This window comes from Peromyscus californicus, unplaced genomic scaffold (genome assembly GCF_007827085.1).
Source record: "Peromyscus californicus insignis strain IS unplaced genomic scaffold, ASM782708v3 Scaffold_14__1_contigs__length_90479793_seg_2, whole genome shotgun sequence".
Lineage (NCBI taxonomy): Eukaryota > Metazoa > Chordata > Mammalia > Rodentia > Cricetidae > Peromyscus > Peromyscus californicus.
In genome coordinates this window covers 40,695,030-40,721,357 of record NW_026294436.1, presented here as the reverse complement: position 1 = coordinate 40,721,357, position 26,328 = coordinate 40,695,030, and the positions used below count along the sequence as shown (strand labels likewise).

Genomic DNA, 26,328 nt, shown 5'->3' with positions numbered 1-26,328 from the left:
CAGTTACATGTGGTGGCCCAGGCCTGTAATCTCAGCCCATTAGAAATGGAGGCAAGAGAATCCTGTTTTGAAGCCAGCCTGGGCTACAGTAAATAGAGGGCTAGCCTGGAACTTCATCCAAGACTATCTAACCTAGTTTCTTTCTCAAAAATGTTCAGGGTACTATAATAGCTGACATGGTCTTATATCATTCATGGTACATCAATCCCTAAACAAAGTGACAGACAAAGCCTGGAGAACTGCAAATCATTACCCAAACCTTTAGATTAGGCTACCTCAGAGAGAAGTCTTTATATTCCTATTCCTGTGTGTGTGTGTGTGTGTGTGTGTGTGTGTGTGTGTGTGTGTGTGTGGTGTGTATATGTATGTATTTTGATTTTTTTTAAGACAGGGTTTCTCTGTATAGTCCCGGCTGTCCTGGAACTCACTCTGTAGACCAGGCTGGCCTCAAACTCAGAGACTTTGCCTGCCTCTGCCTCCCGAGTGTTAGGATTAAAGGCATGCACAACCACCGCTTACATAGTGATAATCACTAGTTGGTAGATGAGAGAGGAAGTGGTAGAAGCATGCAGTGATATATTCCACATATGCAGTGCTGTCCTAGAGGTCTGATTTTGAGCAGTGCCAGGGAATGCTCGGTGTTTTGCGGGAGCTACAGAATGGATTGGGTTGTGTTGTTGGCACCTCCTGCTCACATTTACTTGACTGTTACTTGACCGTCTCCCCGAGAAGACTGTCAGCCTATTGGGTGTGGCAGTGGTGTAATTTAAACTTCATTATGCCTCCTTTGGTTTGTGTTGAGGCCATAATAACTGTCAACTAATTAATTTTATTGATCAGCAAGGCTCCTGATGGGATTTAGAAGATCTTTTGCTCCAAGACTAGTAATTACCCTGGCTTCTCAAACCTTTTGTTCTGGGAGTCAAGTTAAGCTTTAGCCCTAGAAGATCACAACATTTTTTTTTTTTTTTGTAAGAAATATGAGACAGTAAGGAGCAAAACTGAGGCGTTTGTAAGTGGGCTTACTCTCACCAGGTCCTTCCAGTACACTTGGCACTGCCTTCCGTGTAGGGCTTTAATTGATTGCTACAGCTATTACTGTTATTACTGCTTTTCAGATCTGTTTCCTGTCTCCTGAATAGAACTGTGGAAAAGTAATACTCTTGTTATATAAACTCCTAGAAATGAGTATGGATATGTGATGGGTGTCTGTTGTCATGTTCCTTGACATGTTAGGTGCCATTAAGGGTCTGTTCCTGCTTTGTCAGAGGTTTCATGAACACTGTATGTTGGACATGCTCAAATGTTTTTCTTGTGCTTAACTGGGACAGTCTTAACTATTTTTTTCTTTTTTAAAACACGAATTAAATTTATTGATACATCTTTATTTTTCTGCAGAATGCTTTATTTTCATTTGGTTTAGGTTTGGGATAAGACTCTAGAGTGATTAAAAAGCTGTCCAGCTGATTGTGGTGGTGCAGATGTGTAATCCCAGCACTTGGGAAGCTGAGGCAGGAGACAGTTTGAGGATAGCCTGTATGATGTAGTAAGACCTGTCAGTCTCAACAAAACTTAAAAAGGTGAAAAAATGCTTTCTGGGGATAGAGGGACACAGCGGGTAGAGGGGAGCTCAGGAAGAAGCCCTGACACTGGAGATGCAGAGCAGCTTCTCAGAGGTCACTGGGCTCTGGAGGCTCCTATCCTTGCCTGGGGGAGAGCATTTCTAACAGGTATCTGTCTGTCTGGGGGCTATCAGTGTGTAGGGATGAGCCAGATGGTCATCTATCTTCCTGTTGAGTTTTACCTTTTTAATCTAGGAAGTCACAGAGATTGGGGTCCAGGTGGACAGAACCCAGGATATGGATGTTTGACAAGGTTGAGGTTCTTCAGGCTATGTTGGCTTCTGGGGTACTGAGGCTTTTGACTCATCTTGAGAAAGTGCCTGAACATCCCTGAAGAAGGCACAGCTGCTGCCCTGGTTTTGTATGCTGAAGAGGTGTTTGGTACCCTTGGGCTTTAGTTCCAGAGAGTCTGGGAGGTCATGGTTATTGGATAATAGGTCAACCAAAGGTATGAATACACACCCACACCTCAGATGGTTTGCATGAGGGGTGTGTGTGTGTGTGTGTGTGTGTGTGTGTGTGTGTGTGTGTGTGTGTGTAAAGCATATTGGTCTAGTTTTATGTTGTTTTGCTTTTAATTCCCCCTTTTTTGAATTGGGTTAATGTTGGTGGCTTAAATGAGTTGGGATTTTCTCTCCATTATGTGTTTTAGAATTTTTTTTTTTAGAAAAGTGTTTTCCTTAAATGTTAAATTTCTAATGAAACCATCTGGCCTTGTAGTTTTCTTTAAATAAGTGCTTTCCCCCTCACCCCACAGGCACTCTCTACACCCGAGCTGCACCCTCCAGTCTTTCTGTCTTTTCCTTTTTTTTTTTTTCTTTTTTGGTAGGATTTTACTATGTAGCCCAGATTCACAGTCCTCTTGCCTCTACCTCCCTTTCTAAATGCTGGTTTTACAGGCATGTGCTACCACAGCTGGCCTCTTACTGTCTTTTAATGCCTCTAAGATCTGTAGTTATAGATCTTGTTTCTTGTTGCTATTGGGTATTTGTGCATTATCTTTTTTTCCATCTAAGTATGAAGAAAATGTTATGAGTTTTGTGAATCTTGTTAAAGTATCACATTTTTATATCATCAGGTGTTTTTTGATTTTTGCTCTTTATTATTTACTTCCTTGGATTTTACTTGCCCTTCTTTTCCTATTTTTTTCAAGTGTAAGCTTTTGTCTACGCTAAAAATTCTTGCTTTACATGGCTCCCTCTGCATGTGCAAAGTCCACGCTTCATGCCTAATAGCTAAATTGGTAAGCATTCAAGGCTGAGTGGCACAGAAGGTCAACTTGGGTCTCTTTGGTTCTTCCCTCTCTGGAATTAGGTACTTCACCTCTAGTTTTTGCTCTTTAAATAGTTATTTGCTACTTTGAAGCAGATGCCTAAAGTAAATTCCACTCTCTGGTTGTAACCATGGCAATGCTAGTTGGGTCTCTACCTACTTCTTACCTGGAAGTAACCCTTCTAAAACAGATGAATTTTGAGTTTTCAGCAATTTGCTCATCTCCTAGCAGTTTATACTGGTTCACAAAAGCAAGTCATGTGATTGTTGACCCAATTTTCTTCTGAAGTTGGTTTTCCTAATTGACTGGGCAAATGCTGGAGGCATGTCGTTTCAGGTCAGAACCTTCAAGCCTGTCAGGTTCTGCTTATGGAGGATAAAATGTGAGATGAGTGAAAATATAATTAGCAGAACTCTTAGCTAACTGAACACATTCTATTCAAAGAGTATTGGCAATTCCATGGCAAACAAAAGTGTTTTTATCCAAGTGTATGCTTTAGAGCTACCTGAGGATTGTTAAAAATGTCCAAGTACCTGAATCCCATGCTATACTCACTGCATCAGAATCTTGGAGACCAGTTGGGAAATGTTTCTTTAAAAATGCATTTGTAGAAACTGTGGTGGGAACTTCCAGCTAAAATGATGAGTTGAACTCACTGTAGTCCCTGAGCCTTCTCACACAAGCTTGTGATCATTATCTGCATCTCCTTTCAACCTCATATTTAGTGTTGGTTGCTGTGGAATATGTGTTGCTTTGATTGGTTGATAAATAAAGCTGTATTGGCCTATGGCAAGGCAGCTTAGAGGCAGGTGGAAATCCAAGCAGATAGACAGGAAGAGAAAGGAGAGGCAGAGAGATGCCAGCCTGCCGCCCAAGGAACAACATGCCAGCAGACCGGTAATCCATGGAACATTTGCCAAACCATAGATTAATAGAAATGAGTTAATTTAAGTTTATAAGAGCTAGCTAGCAAGAGGCCTGCCGTAGACCATACAGTTCATAATTAATATAAGCCTCTGTTTACTTGGGTCTGAGTGACTGCAGGACTGGGCCAGACACAGGAAAACTTCTGAATACATTTTGCGCCCACCTCAGGGCCCGGGCAAGACAGAGGAAAACTTCTGGCTACAGTTGGTTGCTTGAAATTAGTTATGATGAAATTATTTCTATCATAGAAATTGATAATGTCTATAGACTAGTCTGTCATTTTGGAGAACAATTACTAGCACAATATTAGTTAAAATGAATAAGATTGAATAGATACGTAGTTATAAAAGCCTGTAGGAATGAAAAATGAAAACATGGTTATATATAATTTAAAGATGTCTAGGGATGTCGCTATTTCCTTGGTATGAGCCATGAGTAAAATCCTAGTCATTGGTATATAGTAAGTTTTACAGAACAGCAATAACAAAAACTGCTGAGCACCCTCCACCCATGTCTAGAATATTGAGTATGATAATGGGTACCATGGATTAAAAGGATATTGGCTTTTTCTAGAACTGAGCCATTAGCATGTGTGAGTAGGCATCGAGTAGCAGTAGTTGAAGAAACGTTTAGCCCAGAGTTCTTGGGGGATACATGGGTAATGAGCTTGGATGATAAACAAGAAGTAAGACTAACAGGCAATTTTTGCTTTTCAGAACTTCCATAAAATGAAAATTTGCTCCAAAATTAAATTAATAGATATATAGTAGGCTGTTGCTAAAGTTTTCCTGCCTGGCCCACAGTCAGGACAAATCTCTCTCACCCGCCAGTCCCAAGCCGCTCAAACCCGATCAAGTAAACACAGAGACTTATATTGGTTACAAACTGTATGGCCGTGGCAGGCTTCTTTCTAACTGTTCTTACAGCTTAAATTAATCCATTTCTATTAATCTATACCTTGCCACGTGGCTTGTGGCTTACCGGTACTTTACATCTTCCTTATCCTGATGGCGGCTGGCAGTGTCTCCCCCACCCAGCTTCCTGTTCTCTCAATTCTCCTCTGTTAGTCCCGCCTATACTTCCTGCTTGGCCACTGCCAATCAGTGATTTATTCATTGACCAATCAGCAACACATTTGACATACAGACCATCCCACAGCAGTAGGCTTATAAGAATGTATGTGGGGTAGCTGCTACAACAGATTTTAGAGAAAAATTTTGCTTTAGGTAGGAAGATGGATTAAATTGGCGACTTTTAACTGTAGCTGCACATCAGACTTACCAGAGATTGTCCAAAGAAGTTTGGTGTGGTCTGGTGTAGTGGTGCATGCCTTTAAACCCAGTGTTCCTGTGGCTGGTGAGATGGGAGACAGAAGCAGGGCGAGATGGATCTGTATGGTGAGTTCCAGGACAGCCAGAGCTCCGTAGTGAAACCCTGTCTCAAAATCTAAAACCAAAACCAAACCAAGAAACAAAACAGAAGCTTCATATACCTTATAAAGCTGACTAAAACAGAATCTATGAATCTGGATGTTTTCATACAGCTTTTCAGGTCATTATATTGTGCAGCAAAGCTTAAGAGTCATTGGAATGGATAAATCCTAGTCTAGTTCTGTCTGTAAAATTGCCCCACTATGTTTTCCAGGAAAGGACTTTGAGTAATTTGTTTTGTAAGTGTAGATTTATTGAATCTGAGAACAGAAATTCTCATTCTAGAAATTACATAAGTACCTGTATGATGATTTCATAATGAACAGCAAAAAAATAATTGATTTTTAAGGTCCATATTCAAATAAAAAATGCAATTAAAATCCATGGAATAATAAAGAAAAGGTTTTATTCTTAGAGTTTTATTTCTTGTATATAAAATGTGATGAGATGACATTTGCAAAATATTGGTTAACCTCAGCATTAGTCATGTTTGGGCTTATATTTTCTTCCACTTCTTTGTTGGATAAAATTTGATAGAAAAATAAAAACAACAATAACACACACACACACACACACACACACACACACACACACACACACACACACACAGCAAAATGAGGCTCCAGTAGTGCTGATCTTCCAACAGAGTGAAAGGGGATGTGAGGTTGACATGTCCTGGAGATAAACTGCATTATCATTTATTATTTTCCCCTTTTTAAAAGTAGTTCATATATAATGGTTATAATCTTTCTAGATATATATATGGTTATAATCTTTCTAGAAAAATGAATTATTGGCATACTATATTGAGTGCTTGGAGCAGAAACCCTTGAAAACACACATAGCTTCTCTCTGAGAGTATTAATATCTGAAATAAGAAACTGTGGTACTAGTAATATGTAGAAAGAGACCCTCCAGCCAGAAAAAAAACAAAACAAAACTTAGTGTACAGAGCTCAGTGCTGTTAATAATGGTTTTGATAATTCATAGTTCTAGTGGACTGTAGGGACCTTGCCTTTAATAATGAATTAATGGATGCAATCCTTGTTCCCTGGGCTGGAGGGGGTGGGAAGGGAAGCCTCTTCCCAGTTTCTTTCTCCTGTTCAGGTACTGAACAGCCTGACTCTGCTTATCTTCCAGGATCAGATGAAATTGGGCCTTTCACAGTGGTATAGACTTACCCAACCCGAGTTCTTTCCCTCTTCCCCTCTCTCTCTCTGGTTGAATCCACTGACTGTCTTTCTTGGTCTTTCTGCCTTTCAGCTACTGCTGCTGTGCTCTGATGTCTGCATTGACTTGTCTGTTTTGTCTTCCCCATTTCTCACTCTGTATCACCTTTGTCAGATCCTCTCCTTTGTTTCCTCAATTTGTCCATCTGTTTCAATCTGTGTTTCTGCCTCATTGACTACTGCTCTGTCTCTTTCTGTCTGTCCTTGCTTTTTGCTTTTTCTGTCTCTCACCCAAGTCTGTCCTTTCTCTCTCCTTGACTTTCTGTTTCTTTCTGGCCACCTGTCTGTTTCTTAATGTCTTTGTGCTTTTAATCCCTCCTTTCTTATTTTCTCTTCTGTGTTCTGCTGAAAGATCTTGAATTTATGCGTGCCCCCCCCATGCCCTTGCTTCCTCCCCACCCCCCACTCGTTTTCTCTCCCCTTCTTACTGATACCTGTGATGCCTGTCACTCACCTTTCCTGTGTTCTTTCACAGTATGGACGCATTGTTGAGAAGACTCCAAGTGCCCAAATTGCAGACTTGTCCTGAGGTGATAAAGGAGTATTAATGCAGTACTTAGATTATACAAAGTGTTAATGCAAGATAGCTCAGATAGTTTTATAATTTCAGCATTAGATTTTACTGTATTCCTTTCGTTGTTATCACATATTTGTAAAGATGGAATTTGGGGGACTTGGGGGATAAAATGTGGGTACTGTGTAAAAATCATCAGGATATGTAGTTGGTGGTATCCAGTGATTTCAAAGTTTGGAAGTGCAGAGTATAACTGATTGGCTATAACTATTAAGCTGTTTGCATTTAACTGCTTTAGTAAGTGGAAATATGAGGTATTTCTTTGAGCTTAGAGTTAGATTGAAACTTTAGGAAAAACTAGTGTGATTCAGAGAAACAGTGAAACTGTCCCTGGGCTGGGGCATAGCTTTAGAATGGGTAAAGTGGTAAAGTACTCACCACACACGTGTGAGTTTGGACCCCAGAACCCATATAAGACTAGATGGAGTTGGTTATCCCTGTGACAGACTTGTCCCCACTGTGCCAGTGCAGACTGCTGCATTCTTGAATTACTGTTAGTTCTAGTATGAACCACTGCTTTTCAAAGTTCTTTCCTATACAGCTTCAGAACCTTCAATTCTGTTAGGCACACATCTTAGTTCTCCATATATTAAATTCTTGAGACCATTGTAGGCTTTATAGTTAATATTCATGTATACTTTCTGGTATCCTTTTTCCTTTTTAAAATTTCTATTTTTCAGGTGCCCTTTATGACTCTTTCACTGAAGGTCTTATGGCAACAAATTCTTTCCGGTTTTCTGTCAAAAGAAAGCACAAAAATAAAACACCCTTTATTTCACTACCACTTTTTAAGGATGTGTTCAGCATGACTCTGAGACAAGCTCCAGTTGGTGTCTGCACTCTGCAAGGCTACCCACTGCTCTCTGCCGGACAGACAGCCGCCAGTCTTGCCATTGCTGCCTTGAAGACGAGGGTGCACCTTCTTTTCTGTTGATATTTTTTTAAAGATTTTTTCCTTTATGTTTAATTTCTAACAGTTTCACTATAATGAATTTGGATGAGTTACTTTTCACTCAGCATGCAATTTACTCAACAACTCTTTCCCTGCCTCCCAATTGTCTCAGGTATTACCTCTTCGAATATTGTTTTGTCCCATTCTCTACCCCCTCGTTTTCTTTTGATATTTTATTGGCTCCAAGGGTTACCTGAGAGTTTTACAACTTATTTTATAAGTAGTTGTGATTTCTAATGTGATTTTTATTGATGGCTTCTAATTTTATTGGGCTGATTCATAAGATATGGATTTGAGAATGTTCTATGGACACATGAAAGTTGTTCAAGATAACTGAAAAAATGTAAAGATCTTTGTTGAACTATAGTTAACAACATATTACTTCCTTCATCTACTTTTGTCTGTTTCTTGCTTATCTTTTGGTCTTCTAATTCCAGATATGGTATCTTAGTCTGTTTGGGCTGCTCTAACAAAATGGTTTAGCTTGGGTCACTTAGAAGCAATAGACATTTATTATCTATATTTCTGGAGGCTGGAAAGTACAAGTTCAAAGCAGATTTTATGTCTGGTAAGAGCTCATTTTCTAGCTCATTGATGGTAACTTCTCACTGTCCTCACTTGGTAGAAGAGACAGGTAAGCTTCTTATAAAGGATACAAATCCCATTTGTGAGGTATCTGTCTCTTCACCTAAATTCTCTCCATAGCCTCTATATCAATGCTATCACATTGGGAATTAGTATTTTTGCATATGAACTGAGGAAAAAAGTGAAAACGTTCAGACCGTATAACATTTAGAGAATGGGAGTTTTATCATAATATGTTTAAGTATGGGATTTCCCTCTCATTAAGAATGAATCATTTTAACCTATAAGTTTAGGTATTTGCATACTTTGTTTAAGACTGGGTCTCCTTTTAGACACCTGCTATTTATGTGTAGATCTCCTGAACCTGTGCACTGCATCGGTTGTCTTTTCTGTCTATTTATGTGTAGATCTCCTGAGCCTGTGCACTGCATCGGTTGTCTTTTCTGTCTATTTATGTGTCGATCTCCTGAACCTGTGCACTGCATCGGTTGTCTTTTCTGTCTATTTATGTGTAGATCTCCTGAACCTGTGCACTGCATCGGTTGTCTTTTCTGTCTATTTATGTGTCGATCTCCTGAGCCTGTGCACTGCATCGGTTATCTTTTCTGTCTATTTATGTGTAGACCTCCTGAGCCTGTGCACTGCATCGGTTGTCTTTTCTGTCTATTTATGTGTAGACCTCCTGAGCCTGTGCACTGCATCGGTTGTCTTTTCTGTCTATTTATGTGTAGATCTCCTGAACCTGTGCACTGCATCGGTTATCTTTTCTGTCTATTTATGTGTCGATCTCCTGAGCCTGTGCACTGCATCGGTTGTCTTTTCTGTCTATTTATGTGTAGACCTCCTGAGCCTGTGCACTGCATCGGTTGTCTTTTCTGTCTATTTATGTGTAGATCTCCTGAACCTGTGCACTGCATCGGTTGTCTTTTCTGTCTATTTATGTGTAGATCTCCTGAGCCTGTGCACTGCATCGGTTATCTTTTCTGTCTATTTATGTGTAGACCTCCTGAGCCTGTGCACTGCATCGGTTGTCTTTTCTGTCTATTTATGTGTAGATCTCCTGAACCTGTGCACTGCATCGGTTGTCTTTTCTGTCTATTTATGTGTAGACCTCCTGAGCCTGTGCACTGCATCGGTTGTCTTTTCTGTCTTGGTTTCTGCATCCTGATTCTTATTCTGTGCTTAGATACCTATTGCATCTTCTTTGCAGCCATAGTTTGGGTTTGAATGTTAAATATCTGTGTTATCTTTAATAAAGGAAATAATAATTTTTAGAAATTGAAAACATTTCTTCAAGCTGTCTACCTATATTACTCAATTTGTCCTCTCAGCATTTTATTTCATTCAGTTTTCTCATGTTACGTATTCTGATTATTCTGCTAACTGTTATTGACTACATGCCAGGACCCTGCCCCATCTTTGTTCGGTCTGTTTGACTTTAGCTCTAAAGTTTGAGTGCTGTGAGTTGGTGGGAATCCTATGGTGGCTGAAAGCAGAACAGTTGCATCCCTGTGCATATGTATGTATGTGCTGGTAAAGAAAGGAGAGTTGTCAGGTTCCTTCCTGTGTAACCACTATCACTGGACTTTCTAGGGAGACTCAGTCTGTGTGTGGAGAGGTGAAGGGGATGTGGACCATTAACGTGTAATCACTGATGTCCATGTTCTCTCAGAACTCCATTTTTCTGAGTGCTAAGGATCTTCCACAGTGGGCAGTATTTTTTTGTTTTCTCTTCCTTAGGTCTAGTAGTGTTTTTCTGTGATTGCTTGTCTAGGCCACAGAGGAGACGATATCAGAACAAGTATCTGCCAAGGAGACCCCTCAGTTAAACTCAATTCATATGAGTCACAGCCCTCATGTTTTTGAAAAGTCACATATCAAGAATTCAGGAATGAGTTAAAGAAATCCTGCATTGTACTGTGTTTCTATGATCCAATTGTTGAAGGTCTTGATTGCTGGAAGCATTACTTATCCTATTCAGCTTCCCCATTGCCCCAGTCTCCAACTCAAGGAGAAATGGCTAAGTATTGCCATTGACCATTGAAAGAAGTTTGACAAGTTTAGAATATTTTGAAAGTTATTTTTATTTTTCCTAAAAATATAGGCATGAATTGTTCATCTTACAAATATTTTACTGATGGCTTTACATTTGATTCAGTTTACTGACCAAGTTTTCTAAGCCAGTGTCATCCTCTGCACAGTTAGGTGTGTAACTGTATAGCAGTGTCATCCTCTGCACAGTTAGGTGTGTAACTGTATAGCAGTGTCATCCTCTGCACAGTTAGGTGTGTAACTGTATAGCAGTGTCATCCTCTGCACAGTTAGGTGTGTAACTATATAGCAGTGTGATCCTCTGCACAGTTAGGTGTGTAACTATATAGCAGTGTCATCCTCTGCAGTTAGGTGTGTAACTGTATAGCACTGTCATCCTCTGCACAGTTAGGTGTGTAACTATATAGCAGTGTCATCCTCTGCACAGTTAGGTGTGTAACTATATAGCAGTGTCATCCTCTGCACAGTTAGGTGTGTAACTGTATAGCAGTGTCATCCTCTGCACAGTTAGGTGTGTAACTGTATAGCAGTGTGATCCTCTGCACAGTTAGGTGTGTAACTATATAGCAGTGTCATCCTCTGCACAGTTAGGTGTGTAACTATATAGCAGTGTCATCCTCTGCACAGTTAGGTGTGTAACTATATAGCAGTGTCATCCTCTGCACAGTTAGGTGTGTAACTGTATAGCACTGTCATCCTCTGCACAGTTAGGTGTGTAACTGTATAGCAGTGTAATCCTCTGCACAGTTAGGTGTGTAACTATATAGCAGTGTGATCCTCTGCACAGTTAGGTGTGTAACTGTATAGCAGTGTCATCCTCTGCACAGTTAGGTGTGTAACTATATAGCAGTGTCATCCTCTGCACAGTTAGGTGTGTAACTATATAACAGTGTCATCCTCTGCACAGTTAGGTGTGTAACTGTATAGCAGTGTCATCCTCTGCACAGTTAGGTGTGTAACTATATAGCAGTGTCATCCTCTGCACAGTTAGGTGTGTAACTATATAGCAGTGTCATCCTCTGCACAGTTAGGTGTGTAACTGTATAGCAGTGTCATCCTCTGCACAGTTAGGTGTGTAACTATATAGCAGTGTCATCCTCTGCACAGTTAGGTGTGTAACTATATGGCAGTGTCATCCTCTGCACAGTTAGGTGTGTAACTGTATAGCAGTGTCATCCTCTGCACAGTTAGGTGTGTAACTATATAGCAGTGTCATCCTCTGCACAGTTAGGTGTGTAACTATATAACAGTGTCATCCTCTGCGTAGTTATGTATAGTTTTTAGATTATGGGAATAGATGACAGGCAGACTATAGTTGTCCACAATTGGTATATTTGGCAGACATTTTCTCAAAAAAAAAAGGAGTAAAGTAAGTCTCTCACTTCAAGAAAAACCTATAGTATTGCTGCCAATAATAAAATTTGAAGTTTTAAGTGAAATTTGAGTTTTGGGATATTTTTATCTGCCACTGTGAGTTTGGTAGTTCCTCATACTTTGCTTTTTGGCCAATAGTTTTGTTTCTTGGTTCTTTTTTTTTTTTTTTTTTTTTTTGTTTTTCGAGACAGGGTTTCTCTGTGTAGTTTTGGTGCCTGTCCTTGAACTCACTCTGTCGACCAGGCTGGCCTGGAACTCCCAGAGATCCGCCTGGCTCTGCCTCCCGAGTGCTGGGATTAAAGGCATGCACCACCACTGCCTGGCCAACCAATAGTTTTGTTAAGCAGTGCCGTTGTCTTCAATAATTGTGAAGTATGGAGTGGTGGGGTGCAGCATGGTTGGGGTAGGGAGGGTGTTCTTCCAGGTTCTGTATTCTCACATAGCCTAGAGAGGAATAGAGTGCTCTCTGCTGTCTCTTTTAGGAGTCTTCTACCAAAATAATCATTTTTTGTAAAACATGTTAAAATACAATGTTATTTGTTTGCTTGTTTCTTGTTTTTGAGACAAAATCTTGTATATTTCAAGATAACCTCAAACTAGATGTGTAGCCCATGACCTTTAACTCCTGCTTCTCTTGCCTCTAAGCCTTGGGTTTGTCATTTTTAAATGTATTAATAGCTAGTGAATTAATCATGAGAATCCTATCTTTATGACTGACCATTTCCCCATAGGCCTCAGATCCTAATACTATCACATTGTGGGGTTAGGACTTCAACATAGGAATTTTGTGGGGAACACAAATATCCAATCCATAACTGTCATTTAAAAATATTCATAAGCTGGTGTGATGGTACATGCCTGTAACCCCCACACTCAGTAGTTCTGGTAGAATTGCAACTTCAGGATTTGCCTAGGCCACGTAACAAGTTCAGGCAACTTAACTAGATGGTGTCTCAGACTAAAATGTAAAAATCAGGTTGGGGCTGGAGAGATGACTTAGTGGATAAGAGCACTTACTGTCTTTTTAGAGGACCCACATTCAGTTCCCAGAACCCACATGGCAAGTCACAACCTCTGTGACTCCAGTTCCAGGGGAACTGAGGGCACCAGGCACACATGTGGTGCTCATGCATATATGCAGGCAAAACACCCATAAATATAAGAGAAAAATGAATCTTTTTTTTAAAGGTGCTGGTGGTGCAGCTAAATGATAGGGCACATTCCAAATATGCACAAGTCCCTGAATTCACATTTTCAGCACTGGCAGGAAATACACATATGGTAAAATATGTCAACTTTTCAAAGAATTACATAATTCAGTAAATAAATATTTTCCAAATGTCAAGTATATTATAAAATTGTGGGAGAATATAAGATTCATTCAAAATGTAGGGTAAGCAGAAGGATTTTACCTGCCCCCACATACGTCATAAACATAGACACAAATATAAACAGATTTTAAGAAACGTAATTCATTTGTGCATTTGTATGCTTGGACAGAAGAGGGAACAACTACACTGGTGAGCAGTAACATTCTTCCACATTATTTAGTAAACTTGCAAATTTATCAAAGGTACTTTATTCAGCCAGCATTTATTGTATGCCTTTTTACTGAAGAAACTTTTCTTTAAATGAAGGAATGAAAGAATTTTGACTTTTTTGGGGTGGTGTGGGGTGGGGAACAAATGTATACTGAGTGACAAAAAAGCAGTTTTTCAAAAAGCAAAATAGTAGTTCAAATTAATTATATACTTAGAGATCAAGGCTATTAAGATGATTATATGAGGTCAGGTAACTAGAGTAAGAGAGCAGAGAGTTGGTGTTTGGTTCAGGTGTGCTTTAGAACTGATTCTAATCTGAAAGACGGTAGAACAGTGATTGAGAAGGATGATAGCTAGGAAATTAGCTGTTCGGCTAGGATAGATTGGAATTGGAAAGATAAGATTGGAGTGATATGTTGGGAGATAAAATTGGAGAGAGGATTGGAAAGATATATTGGGCTCATCCTGTTTGATATTTAGGAACTATTGAAGGAACAAAATACCCATCCAACAAAGACAGATTCAGAAATCAGCACCTAGACCTATAATCATTCAAACCCAGATACCTAGACACCAGTGTAAGAACCCAGTCAACAATAGCCAGAACAATATGTCACCACCAGAGCCCAGCTTCCTGTGACTGCAAGACCTAAATATCCCGATGCAGCTGAGGCACAAGAAAATGACCTTAAAACCAATTTTATGAAGATGATAGAGGTCTTTAAGAAGAAATGAAAAAAGTCTTCTAAAGAAATCAAGGAAAAGACAAACAAAAAATTGGAGGAAATCAATAAATCCCTTAAAGCTAAGAAAAAAAAAAAAAGGGCGGGGGTGGGGAGGAAACAGTTCAAGACCTGAAAATGGAAATAGAAGCAATAAAGAAAACACAAACTGAAGAAATCGTGGAGATGGAAACTCTGGGTAAGGGAACAGGAACTACAGTTGCAAGCATAACCTACAGAATACAAGAGATGGAAGAGAGAATCTCAGGCTTTGAAGATACAACAGAAGAAACAGACTCATCGGTCAAAGAAAATGTTAAGTCTAAAAAAACTCCTGACACAAAATATTCAGGAAATCTGGAACACTATGAAAAGACCAAACCTAAAAAAATAAGAATAGAAGGAGAAGAATTCTAGCTCAAAAACCCAGAAAATATATTTAATAAAATCAGAGAAAAAAATACTGATTCATTTTAGCATCCATATTTTATTTTGTAGAGATCAGTAGAGCCAGAGTATTTGCATTAGATTATACAAGGGTAAGTGGCTCTGATAGGTTGGAGGGAAAGTGCTAGGGCATAGGGGAGGAGTCACTCTTAATCCATGCCTAGACTGTGACATGTTTAAACTAGTAATAATAAAAATTATTAGATTATCTGGGTGGCAGTGGCGCACGCCTTTAATCCCAGCACTCAGGAGGCAGAGCCAGGCGGATCTCTGTGAGTTCGAGGCCAGCCTGGTCTACAGAGTGAGATCCAGGACAGGCTCCAAAACTACATGGAGAAACCCTGTCTTGAAAAACAAAACAAAACAAAAAAAGATTATTAGATTATCTTTCAATAATTATTAAAAGGAAGAAAAGTACAATTGTAGTTCATCTGAACTAGATTGAAATGTTTTAAAGAATAAACTTGATTATTGAGAAATGATTAATTTATTAATGAAAATGACAAATATAATATACTGGCATAGAATAGAGTACTAGAGATGATTTCAAGTTGTGATATCTTAAAGTAGTTGGTCCCTCAGCTTTGGGGAAACTTTCCTTCCCTTGTACCCTTCCTCCATTATTTCCCTCTTTTTATTTTTATTTTTGAAACAGAGTTTCTCTGTGTAACCTTAGCTGTCTTGGAACTGGGATCTATAGACCAGGCTGGCTTTGAACTCTGGAAGTGGAGTTACAGATAGTTTTGAGCCACCATATGGATGCTGGGGATCAAACCCGGTTCTTTGGAAGAGTGGCCCATGCTCCTAACTGCTGAGCCATCTCTGCAGTGCCCCATCTCTTGATTTAGATAGTCTCACATGGTTGCTCAGGCTGGCCTCAAACTCACTGGGATCCTTCTCTATTAGTCAAGTGCTGGTATTACAGGCCTGTGCTACCTTTTCTGTCCGGGCCTTTTCTTTTTGATAGGGATATATTATAAAATTCTTAAGGAGCTAGAGCATGGTAATTTTATATTATCCAATAAAAGAAATTTGGAAATGTTGGCATGAAACAGCATTTATAAAACAAGGTGATGTATGACGTAAAAATTTACATTTACTTTTTACCAGATCAATAATTTTCATCTGTATCTTAAAGTACTGGTGTGTCTTGATCATTTGATAGACTTTAGTCAGGAACTCTGGGAATGGATCTGGGTTACCAGTTGAGTTTGAAAACTTAAGACCCAGAATATTACTGTCACTAAATCAGATTCTATGTTTTTCGAAAGTTAAGCATATCAACTGTCTCAATCAGTATTTACCACCTCTGTCAGAATGTTGAGAATAATTGACCAGAGAGAGAAATGATAACATATTAGATGTCATTTAAATTGAGAGAAAACCCACCTCATTCTGCTCCCATACCTTGAGAAAACTGATGGTCAGGTTTTGGTGTTTTAGATAAATTTATTGCTAATTTTCTCTCTTTGATATTATTTGTTGACTGATGAAACTGCTGGCTTTGACCAACTAAGGTAGACTCTGTTAGTTGATCTTAGTCAGTCTGGAATGCCATTTGGGATGGTGTCAGACTAAGTGCTGAGGGAGATGAGGGAAGAGATTATTCTTGTCTTGATCTTGAGCAAGCTTTGGGATCATCATTTTGGCCCCTGGTATGTGGGTCTTAATTTGAGATTGTTGCCCTAATAAGTGTGAAATGTTTATTTCAGAAACATTGCATTAGTGTTTATAGAGAGGGTTAAGCTAGAAATGTTTGTTTTGTTTTTTTATTTCACTTGTGCCTAGATTTTAAGGAAGGTTGAAATGAAACTGCAAAATTAGAGAAATGAAGCTGTGCATTTCAAATTGGTTTATTGTTAAATGACCTAATACAGGATGTAGTTTAGTTGAATATAGATGTAATTCTATCAGTTTTGTTTTTGACCTGTAAGTTCATTGTTTTCCTAGGCAAGTAAGCTAAATGCTTGACCATCAGAATACTGGTCCCAAAATAGGGTTCAGACTGTTTTTCAACTTGATACATTTCCTCCTGAAATGTTTCCATTGAGGACTGGAAGAGCTGTGATTATTTATAGACTAGTGTGCTTTGGACAGGTGCTGTGTTTACATAGATCAGTAGAATTATCAAATGTCCCTGAGACTATTTAATGTCAGAGCATTTCATTTTATCATCACATTTTGTAATTAAAAGACTAGAGTAACGATGTGGGTAGACCAAGGTATCATTTGGGAGCAGGGGAGGGGTGAGTAGGAGGTTCTTTTCTTTTTTGATCTTGTTTTGTTTTTGTTTTATTTTGAGACAGCCTCACTATGTAGCTTAGATCTCAGAGATAGATCCTCCAGCATCTGCTGGGATTAAAGGTGTGTGCCACATGCCTGGCCTTGTCATAAAGTTTTTAAGACTGTTTCTGTGTCTTTGAAAAGAATACCAGTTTTAAACATACTCTTTTCCCTTGTAGTTTTGCCTTCATATGATAGGAATATTTTTAAGGAGTTAACCTGTAGAAACAGAATATTTATCATGCATTATTGAGGCTCTTGGTAAAATTCTAAATTACTGTGTTGTCCTAAAACTAATACTGTTCTAGTTAATACTATAACTAGAACTTTGAAATTTAACCTTTTACCAATTTTTTATATTTAAAACTATTATATTAATTAGGCATTTTAGAATTGATCTTCCAATTATCACACTAGGACCACTTTGACATGAAGGACATCATCCAGCACCAACAGAACTCTTCTTTCTAGACTACTCTACTTAGTTGCTGTCTTCCCTAGTAAGAGTCTGTTTCTGAAACTGTCATTTCCTCCCTTTTGCTTTGTTCTTCAAAAGCTCAGAATCTATTTCCATTTAGTTAAATATGTCTCCTTTTCTTTGCCTTACATGTCTTTCTCTCTGTCCAGAAGTTCTCTGTCCTGTGTCAGTTAAGCCACGGTCTCAAGTTTTAAATTCTTCATCATGTTCCTTTTTGTAACACATTTACTAGGAGAAACAGCTTGTGTCTTGAGACTTTGCTCTTTTGTAATCTCGTATTACATGATTGAAAATCTCTTTGTGCATATTCTGTGTGATCATTAGTGCTCATCAATCCCTTCTGTTTTTTTTTCTTTTTTTTTTTTAAATGATCGATATTGGTGTATTGGAAGGGTATGTACATATGAGTCTAAGTGCCTGAGGAGGCCAGAAGAGGGTGTCAGATACCCTGTAACTAGAGGTACAGATAGTTGTGAGCCATTCAGAGCCGAGTGCTATGAACCAAACTCAGGTCCTCTGCAAAGGCAGCAAGTGCTGTTAACCATCTCTCCAGCCCCTCCATCCCCCTTCCTTTTCTTTCGTTCTGATCATATAATTCTTATTTTATCCTTATTTCTGCAAAGATGGAGAGGACTGTGGGTTCTCTCTGAGTCTACCTGCATCTGTTCTTAGTCTGTCAAGTTAACAGTTTCAGATTTGTCATCAACAATTAACCAAAGAGAAATGAATCAAAATACTGAAACATTGCCGGGCAGTGGTGGTGCACGCCTTTAATCCCAGCACTTGGGAGGCAGAGGCAGGCGGATCTCTGTGAGTTCGAGGCCAGCCTGGTCTCCAAAGCGAGTTCCAGGAAAGGCGCAAAGCTACACAGAGAAACCCTGTCTCGAAAAAACCAAAAAAAAAAAAAAAAAAAAAAAAAAAAAAATACTGAAACATGACAATGGAGATTTTCTGAGAGCTAGTGTATGAAAAGCAAACCAAGGCCAACATGAGTAGAAAGGCTGCAGTGCTAGCTGTCTTGAGGCAACTTTGGAGGAGATGAAAGAACGAAACAAGCTGACTTTATTCATTTGTTTTACTTATTTATCTTGCTCAGGGCCTTGAAGTGGAGCTGTGCACTAAATACAGTGACTATGGCGCCTTCCTGCTAGTGTGAACCGCCTCACAGTAGCCCCGCAACAAAAGAACCAGTGACTGGGTAATTCTGGATAAGGATCCCAAGAGAAAGCCTGTAAACTAGAAACCTAGAAATAACAACTGGACACTTCATTTCTAGCCCATTGTTTCTCAAAGGATGACTTTGAAGGCATCTTACAATTCTTGTTAAAAATCATAAACACACTTAAATTATTTTGTTAGTTTAATGTGTTTTAATAGCAGCCTTACAGGAGCCGGGTGGTAGTGTCACACACCTTTAATCCCAGCACTCGGGAGGTAGAGGCAAGAGGATCTCTGTGAGTTTGAGGCCAGCCTGGTCTACAGAGTGAAATCCTGTCTCCAAAACAAAACAAAACAAATCAAAAAAATTAGCAACCTTACAGGAACAGCACAGAACACAGACATTAAAGCACTTGCGGGGTTGGGGATTTAGCTCAGTGGTAGAGCACAAGGCCCTGGGTTCGGTCCTCAGCTCCCCAGGGGACACGGACACACACACACACACACACACACACACACACACACACACACACACACACACACACACACGACACGGCCGGACAACAACGATAACCATGCACTTGCATATAGGACAACTCAGAGAAGTATAGTGAATGGATAGAGTCTAGTGTGATACAAATGCTGCAAACACCATTCAGTTGTTATTAATCAGAAACTTACCTTTTTTATTTTTCTTAAACTTGAGGTGCAGATGAGATACAGTGGCCAGTGATCAGTATGACTTACTAGTTTGGGGACCAGTAAATGCTGGACTAGAGATTAAGATTTTGAAATCATCATATTAGTTGGTAGGCTTCAGTAGGAAGCACCTACCATGAGTTTTCGTATTGTGGAAATGAATATGCAGAGGGGTATGGTCAAGAACTATGAGTGGGGCTGGGCTCACACCTTTGATCCCAGCACTTGGGAGGCAGAGACAGGCGGATCTCTGTGAGTTCAAGGCCAGCCTGGGCTACAGAGTGAGTTCCAGGACAGGTTCCAAAGCTACACAGAGAAATCCTGGCTTGAAAACAATAACAAAAGAACTATGAGTGATCAGAACTGTGAAATGTGGCATGGGTCCATCATCTTAGCAATAAAGAAGTTATTTTGTGACCAGAAGAATTACCCTAATTCAAGTAGAATGAACTAGTTACCTTGACTACTCATGAGAACATTGTGGCTTTTCTCACTTATGCCTTTTAGAGTGCAGATACACACTTTAGTTCAGATACATATTGTCAAACAGACTGTGTCTGTTCTGTGGTTAATGGTTCAAGTCTATTTGAAAACTGATTAAATAGTGTTTTTTAAATAGTTTTAGACAGATTTGAGTATTGCATTATGATTCTCTCTAGACATTTAACTTGTTTAGACTTAAGAAAAATTGATTTCCAATTAACACCAGATTTCATAAGAAATAAAATATTAACTAAACAATTCCATCAAGTATGTATTCCCAACAAAACTAGACACATCTGTTAATTCATTTGGGAAGACAAGACTGAGCTTGATATCCTTTTGAGTTTTTAATTAAGTATTGTTCAGAATTTTATTTCAAGTATGCTTTTTTAAAGGTTTGTTTATTTATTATTTTGGATCTATATGAGGCCAGCTTGATCCATCCACATAGTGAAGTCCTGGCTAGCCAAAGCTACATAAGTGGACCTTATCTTAAACTTCTTTTAAATGTATTTTTATTTTATGTGTGAATGGTTTTGCCTGCATTTATGTATATACACTACCTGCATACTTGGTGCACAGGGAGTTCAGAAGAGGGTATCAGGTCCCCTGGGACTGGAGTTACAGATGATTATGATCTGACATGTAGGTGCTGGGAATCGAACCCAGGTCTCTTGATAAAATGAAAACAACTTGATGGCTCGGGGCAAAGCATGGCCATGCAGATGTGGGGACCTGAGTTTGCATGCCCAGAACTCATGTAAAGTTGGACGCAGTCACTGTGTGCCTATAATCCAGTGTTCCTGTGGCAGGTGAGATGGCAGGCAGAGACAGTAGTGTGCCTGGAGCAACAGGAGACCCTGTCTCAAACAGGTAGAAGACAAAGGAAAGGACTGACACCTGAGGTGACTCTGATGACATGTGACACATGCACTCGATGACTACTCACAGAGGTACATATCACACTGGGAAAATGGGGTAAATACAAGATCTGTTAGGCTGCTGGTGTACAGCGTGGCTTACTGTTCTACAGTAAGCTTTTATAGGTAGGCGTACACTCATAATGAGAAAAGGTATAATGCAATAAATATATAAACCAGTAACATTTATAGATTATCATCAGTTATACACTGTACATGACTGTGTCCTGCACCTTCACATGGAATATAGGCAGTTTGTTTACACCAACACTACCACAAACATAAATAATATGCTGTACCAGGATGTTAGGTTGGCTTCATTGTCACTAGCTGATAGTTTTTCAGCTTCATTATAATTGTAAGGGTCTACTGTGGTGTATGTGGTCTGTCACTGACCAAAACCTTAATATGTAGGGAATGACTGATTTGTGTATGATCACTGCATTTAATATTTTGTAGCTAGATCTAATGGTGACATCTGATTAGTGTAGCATTCTCTTGAATTCTTCATTTCCTTAATTTATAATATGATAATTAATGCTCTTTAAAATTTTTATTTATGTGCATTGGGGTTTTGCCTGCATGTGTGTCTGTGTGAGGGTGTCAGATCTTGGAGTTACAGACAATTGTGAGCTGCCATGTGTGCTGGAAATTGAACCTGGGACCTCTGGAAGAGCAGTCAGTGCTCTTAACCACTGAGCCATTTCTCCACCCCCTCATAATTAATGCTTTTAATAACTCTAAAGCACTACAGTTTTAAAGCATATTTTTAAATAAGAATAAATGATAGATTTTGTTTAGAAGTTTTATAACTTCTAAACCCCATCAAATATTATAAGTATTTGAAATGTTAAAATCTTTGTTATAATAAAAATATTACAAAGGACTCTAAAGGTCATCTAGTTCCAATTCCATCCTTTACATGAAAGTCTTAGCTATTTCCAGGATGGATATGGTCACGTGGCTTTATTTTCACTTCCCCAGAGCTCATTGCTTTGCCAGTTATGTAGCAGCCAGTCACGAGTGTTCATCCTACAGGAGACTCCAGGGACCAGAAAGGGACAACACAGATAAACTGGCCCTGTCTTCATAGAGCCTAAAACCTGATGGTGACTTTCTTTTCTTTCTTGAGATAAGGGTCTCACTATAGCCCAGGTCTGCTTGAAACTCACTATGGGTACCAGACTAGGTTCAGACTTGTAAACCTCTGCCTGTCTCCTCAGTGCTAGTTTCCAAGGTATGCAACGCCACACCCGGGCTTAAGGTCAGATTTTAAAATTGCTGTGTATGTGCATTATGTTGGTCCTGTTGGTGCCATGGCACACGTGCTATTAGAGGACAACTTTGTGGAATTGATTTTATCCTTGTATTTTTATGTGGGTTCCAGGCATGAACTCCGATTGTCAGGCTTGCATGGGCTATCTCGGGGCTCAACAGTGACTTTTAAATGCATCATTCTGTGAAGGAGAAATATAGTGGATTTTTGTTGCTGTTGCTGTTTGAGATAGGGTTTCTCATTGTAGCCCTGGTTTTCCTAGAACTCTGTCGACTAGGCTGGCCTCAAATTCATAGAGATCCACTTGCCTCTGCCTCCTGAGGGCTGGGTTTAAAGTACGCTTGGCTTAGAAACAGAGTGTTAATAGAAAATGACAGAATTTCATATAATGTATGAGAGTCAGAGAATGTTACCTTAAGGCATATGTGTTTTAACTGAATGTGGAGGATGAATTAGCTAAGATAGCTGGGAAGTTTTCCATGATGAAGAAAAACATACACCAGGATCTGGAGTGGGGAACAGGGCACATTGAAGACCTCAAACAATTCCGGTGGGAAGGCATCTGCCCTTTTCTGCACGACCCTAGCATAGGTCTTAATGTTGAGAAATAAAGGAATCCTTTAAGGGTTTGAAGCTTTGGGAGGGACCCCCTAGTGATGGGCAAGCACTTTCCTTCAGTGACTTTATAGGACCCAGACATAAACATAATGGGAACAGAATATGAAAACCTTAGGAATGCTGCGAGACATCTTGTCCTCCTGTAAGTAATAGACTGGAGAGCAAAGAGGAGATGATAAGGTATTGTCTGTGTAAAGGCCTTAAGTAGTAGACATTGGAGTGACTTAATACTCCTGTTATCTGGTAAGGCAGAGGATAGTTGATTTATCTATGCCTTATAAGACGTTTTATAAAGCAATTCATTTGACTTAAAATAACTTTCCCAGCCGGACGGTGGTGGCGCACGCCTTTAATCCCAGCACTTGGGAGGCAGAGCCAGGAGGATCTCTGTGAGTTCAAGGCCAGCCTGGGCTACCAAGTGAGTTCCAGGAAAGGCGCAAAGCTACACAGAGAAACCCTGTCTCAAAAAACCAAAAAAAAAAACAAAAAAACAAAAAAAAACACAACTTTCCCCTTTTTGTTTCATCACTCCCTCCTTTTGGGGGGTTAGGAAATAGAATCTTGAAATAATAGTCACATACACTGATACTGTAAATTGCTTGACTTTGAAGGTTTTTATGTTTTTAAGTAAATATACAATAGGATTGAGCTTTTCTTCCTTCCTTTCTTTTTTTTTTTTTTTTTTTTGGTTTTTCGAGACAGGGTTTCTCTGTGTAGCTTTGCGCCTTTCCTGGAACTCACTCTGTAGACCAGGCTGGCCTCGAACTCACAGAGATCCGCCTGCCTCTGCCTCCCGAGTGCTGGGATTAAAGGCGTGCACCACCACCGCCCGGCTGAGCTTTTATTTCTTATAGTTTATGGACTTTAACATATGTAGAATTGAGTACTACCATTTCCAAAATCAAGATGCAGAAGTTCCTTGAGTTACCCCTTTGTAGTCGCACAACCACTGAGGTTTTTCATCACTGTAGTTTTGTCTTTTGGAGAATAACATCTGAGTGGAAGAATACAATTTATAACTCGTTGATTCTTTCACCTTTTGTACAGCTTAGTTCCTCTGAGGTTTGTGTGTGAGCTCATACCAGTAACTCATCTCTTTTTATTGTAACAGTATCCCATTGTGAGCCATTTACTTGCTGAAGGATATTTGGGATGTTTTTGAGTTTCCAGTGGTTGTGAATAAGGCCATTTTAGACATTCATGTGTTTATATGAATTAATTTTATTTCCCTAGATACTCAGGAATGGGATTGCTTGGTCATTTGTTAAATACGTGTTTAACTTTTTTTTGAGAGAAGTTCTCACTGTGTATCCTAGCTGGTCTAGAACTCGCTATTTAGGCCAAGTTGGCCTTGAATTCAAAGAGATCTGTACCTGTGTTTGAAGTCAAATGATTATTTGGGATTTTGAGCTAATGACTATTTATATGTGAATACTATTTAATCTGGATAATTTCGTTGTTGCACCAGTCAGCATATCTCTAGTCACCTTTGGTGTTTAGTCCTTTGTTTCAGTACTCAGTAAACTTACAGGGTTTTTTCTCCATGTGTCTGGCTCCTGCAAATTTCCCTTGTTCTTTCTTAGTTACACATTTAATGAGATGGCAGCTTATCTCAGACAACCGAAACAAATGATTATGGGCTTGCTAGCTTAAACAACAGTCATTTATTTGTTATAGTTTTGGAGGCTGGAAGTTCAAGATCAGGGTGCTAGAAATGGCCAGGTTCTAGTGAAGTCTCTCTTCCTGCTTATGTTGTCACACAGTATGTCCTTGATTTGTGCTAGCAGAGAGTGATCTTGTTTTTCCTCTCTCTTTTTTTTTTTTATTATGAGTTCCAACTTTTTGATCTTATCTCAACCCTATTAATTCTAAAGGCCCTACTTCTGAATAATGAATTGGGGGTTAGAGCTTAACATTTGAATTTTTGGTGGGCAAAGCACCAGGTATTCTGTACTATGAGGGTTCCTCAAGGTATTGAGCCCCTTTATGACCCTGAAATGCAAGGCTCAGTCTCTTTACCTTTTATTCTTCATAATGACTGCTAACCATGCTTCAGACTGTGTTCTTAGTCTGCCCTGGTCTCATTTCTCCTACTTCTCCCTGCCCACATCCTTCAGTTTCTCCTTCACACCTCCACTGCACTGTTACTTCTCTGCATGGCTTGTTGAACTCTTCCCAGTGGATTAGTGCCTGTTGGCATGCGTCCTCACAGCCTGTGCTTTCCTTTTCATTACTACATGGCTCTTCTGATGACTTACTTAGTGTCGGTTTTCTCTCAAAGCACAGGGACTGAGTTTGTTTTCTCGGTCACTATGTCTTTAATCAGCAGGTTAGTGCCGGAGCATAGTCAACATTTTGGGGGGAAGGAAACACCTGTTATTATTTGTGTGTATATACTAATCATTTGTATGTACAAAGCTTCTCACATGGATAAGATTTCTAAAATGGGATAGATGATCTTCTTCTACACTATTCATAATGTGCTGGCAATTTAATATCCATTATTCTTGCAAGTAATATAATATTTATCTTTCTAGTAACAGTATAACATTTATCAAAGGATATATGAATTAGTTGGGAGGAAAAGCTCCATCTCTTTAAATATGAAATTTATTTTCAAATCTTCAATGATGCCATTTTATATTTAATATTTGTAAATATTAATGTTTTGATATAGTGCATTCTAATAATTATAATGATATCTCAATGCAGGAAAAATTTTAATATTTAAAGCATGATAGTTTTGGTATTTAAATTTTAATTCATATCAATATTTAATCCCCAGGAAATATAGCACTGTGATCAGTAAATGACTTAAACGTAAATTTTGTGGTCTAAATAAAATGGAAATATAAGTTCAAGAAGAAAACAGTGATATGAATGTATCAGCTCTTAAAGATCTTGTGTTTTCGTTTTGTTTGTTGATTTGTTTGTTTGTTTCGAGACAGGGTTTCTCTATGTAGCCCTGGATGTCCTGGAACTTTCTCTGTAGACCAGGCTGGCCTCGAACTCACAGAGATCCACCTGCCTCTGTCTCCTGAGCACTGGGATTAAAGGTGTGTGTCACCACCACCTGGCGAAGATCTTGTTTTTATCCGTTTGACAAGTGCTTTAGGTTTTCATGCATTCCTGAGTATTGAACCCGAGGCCTTACGCTTGCTTGACAAGTATTCTACTGCTGACCTGGATCCCTAATCCTTTTTATTTTATGCATTTTAAAGTGAATAATAGTGAATTTTGGTAGTAGTGATGAAATTACTGTGGCATTTGAATTCCATTATACCTTTTCTCAAAGGGTTGTTTTAATCACAGCCCATCAGAAATTACATTGTTTTAACTACTTAAATGTGTTAAAATCCTTTGTCTTAACTTAAAAATATATAAGACAGTTATTCAGAATTCTTCTAGGGGTTATAAGAGCAAAACACTTATGAAGTCACTAGGCTATCCGGGCTCATTTTAATCTTGAATGATGTCCTATTTGAATTTATTTGTCAGTGTTTTCATTTAGATTTCTTTGTTTAGCAGATATTAGGCAAATATTCGTTGGCATAATTAATACTTTAGATTGTATTAGCGCTACTACAAATGAGATTTATCTATCTGTTACATATCACAAATATGAATTAAAAGACTTTTTGGTCTGTATTCTGCCAAGAATATTTTAAAACCACATTTGTTTAAA

General features: G+C 39.0%; 1 protein-coding gene across 1 annotated transcript in view; it reads left to right on the top strand.

The window, feature by feature from the left end:
* Xpr1 (xenotropic and polytropic retrovirus receptor 1) overlaps window positions 1-26,328 on the top strand; it is a 161,518-nt gene that overhangs the window by 43,094 nt on the left and 92,096 nt on the right. The window lies entirely within an intron of this gene.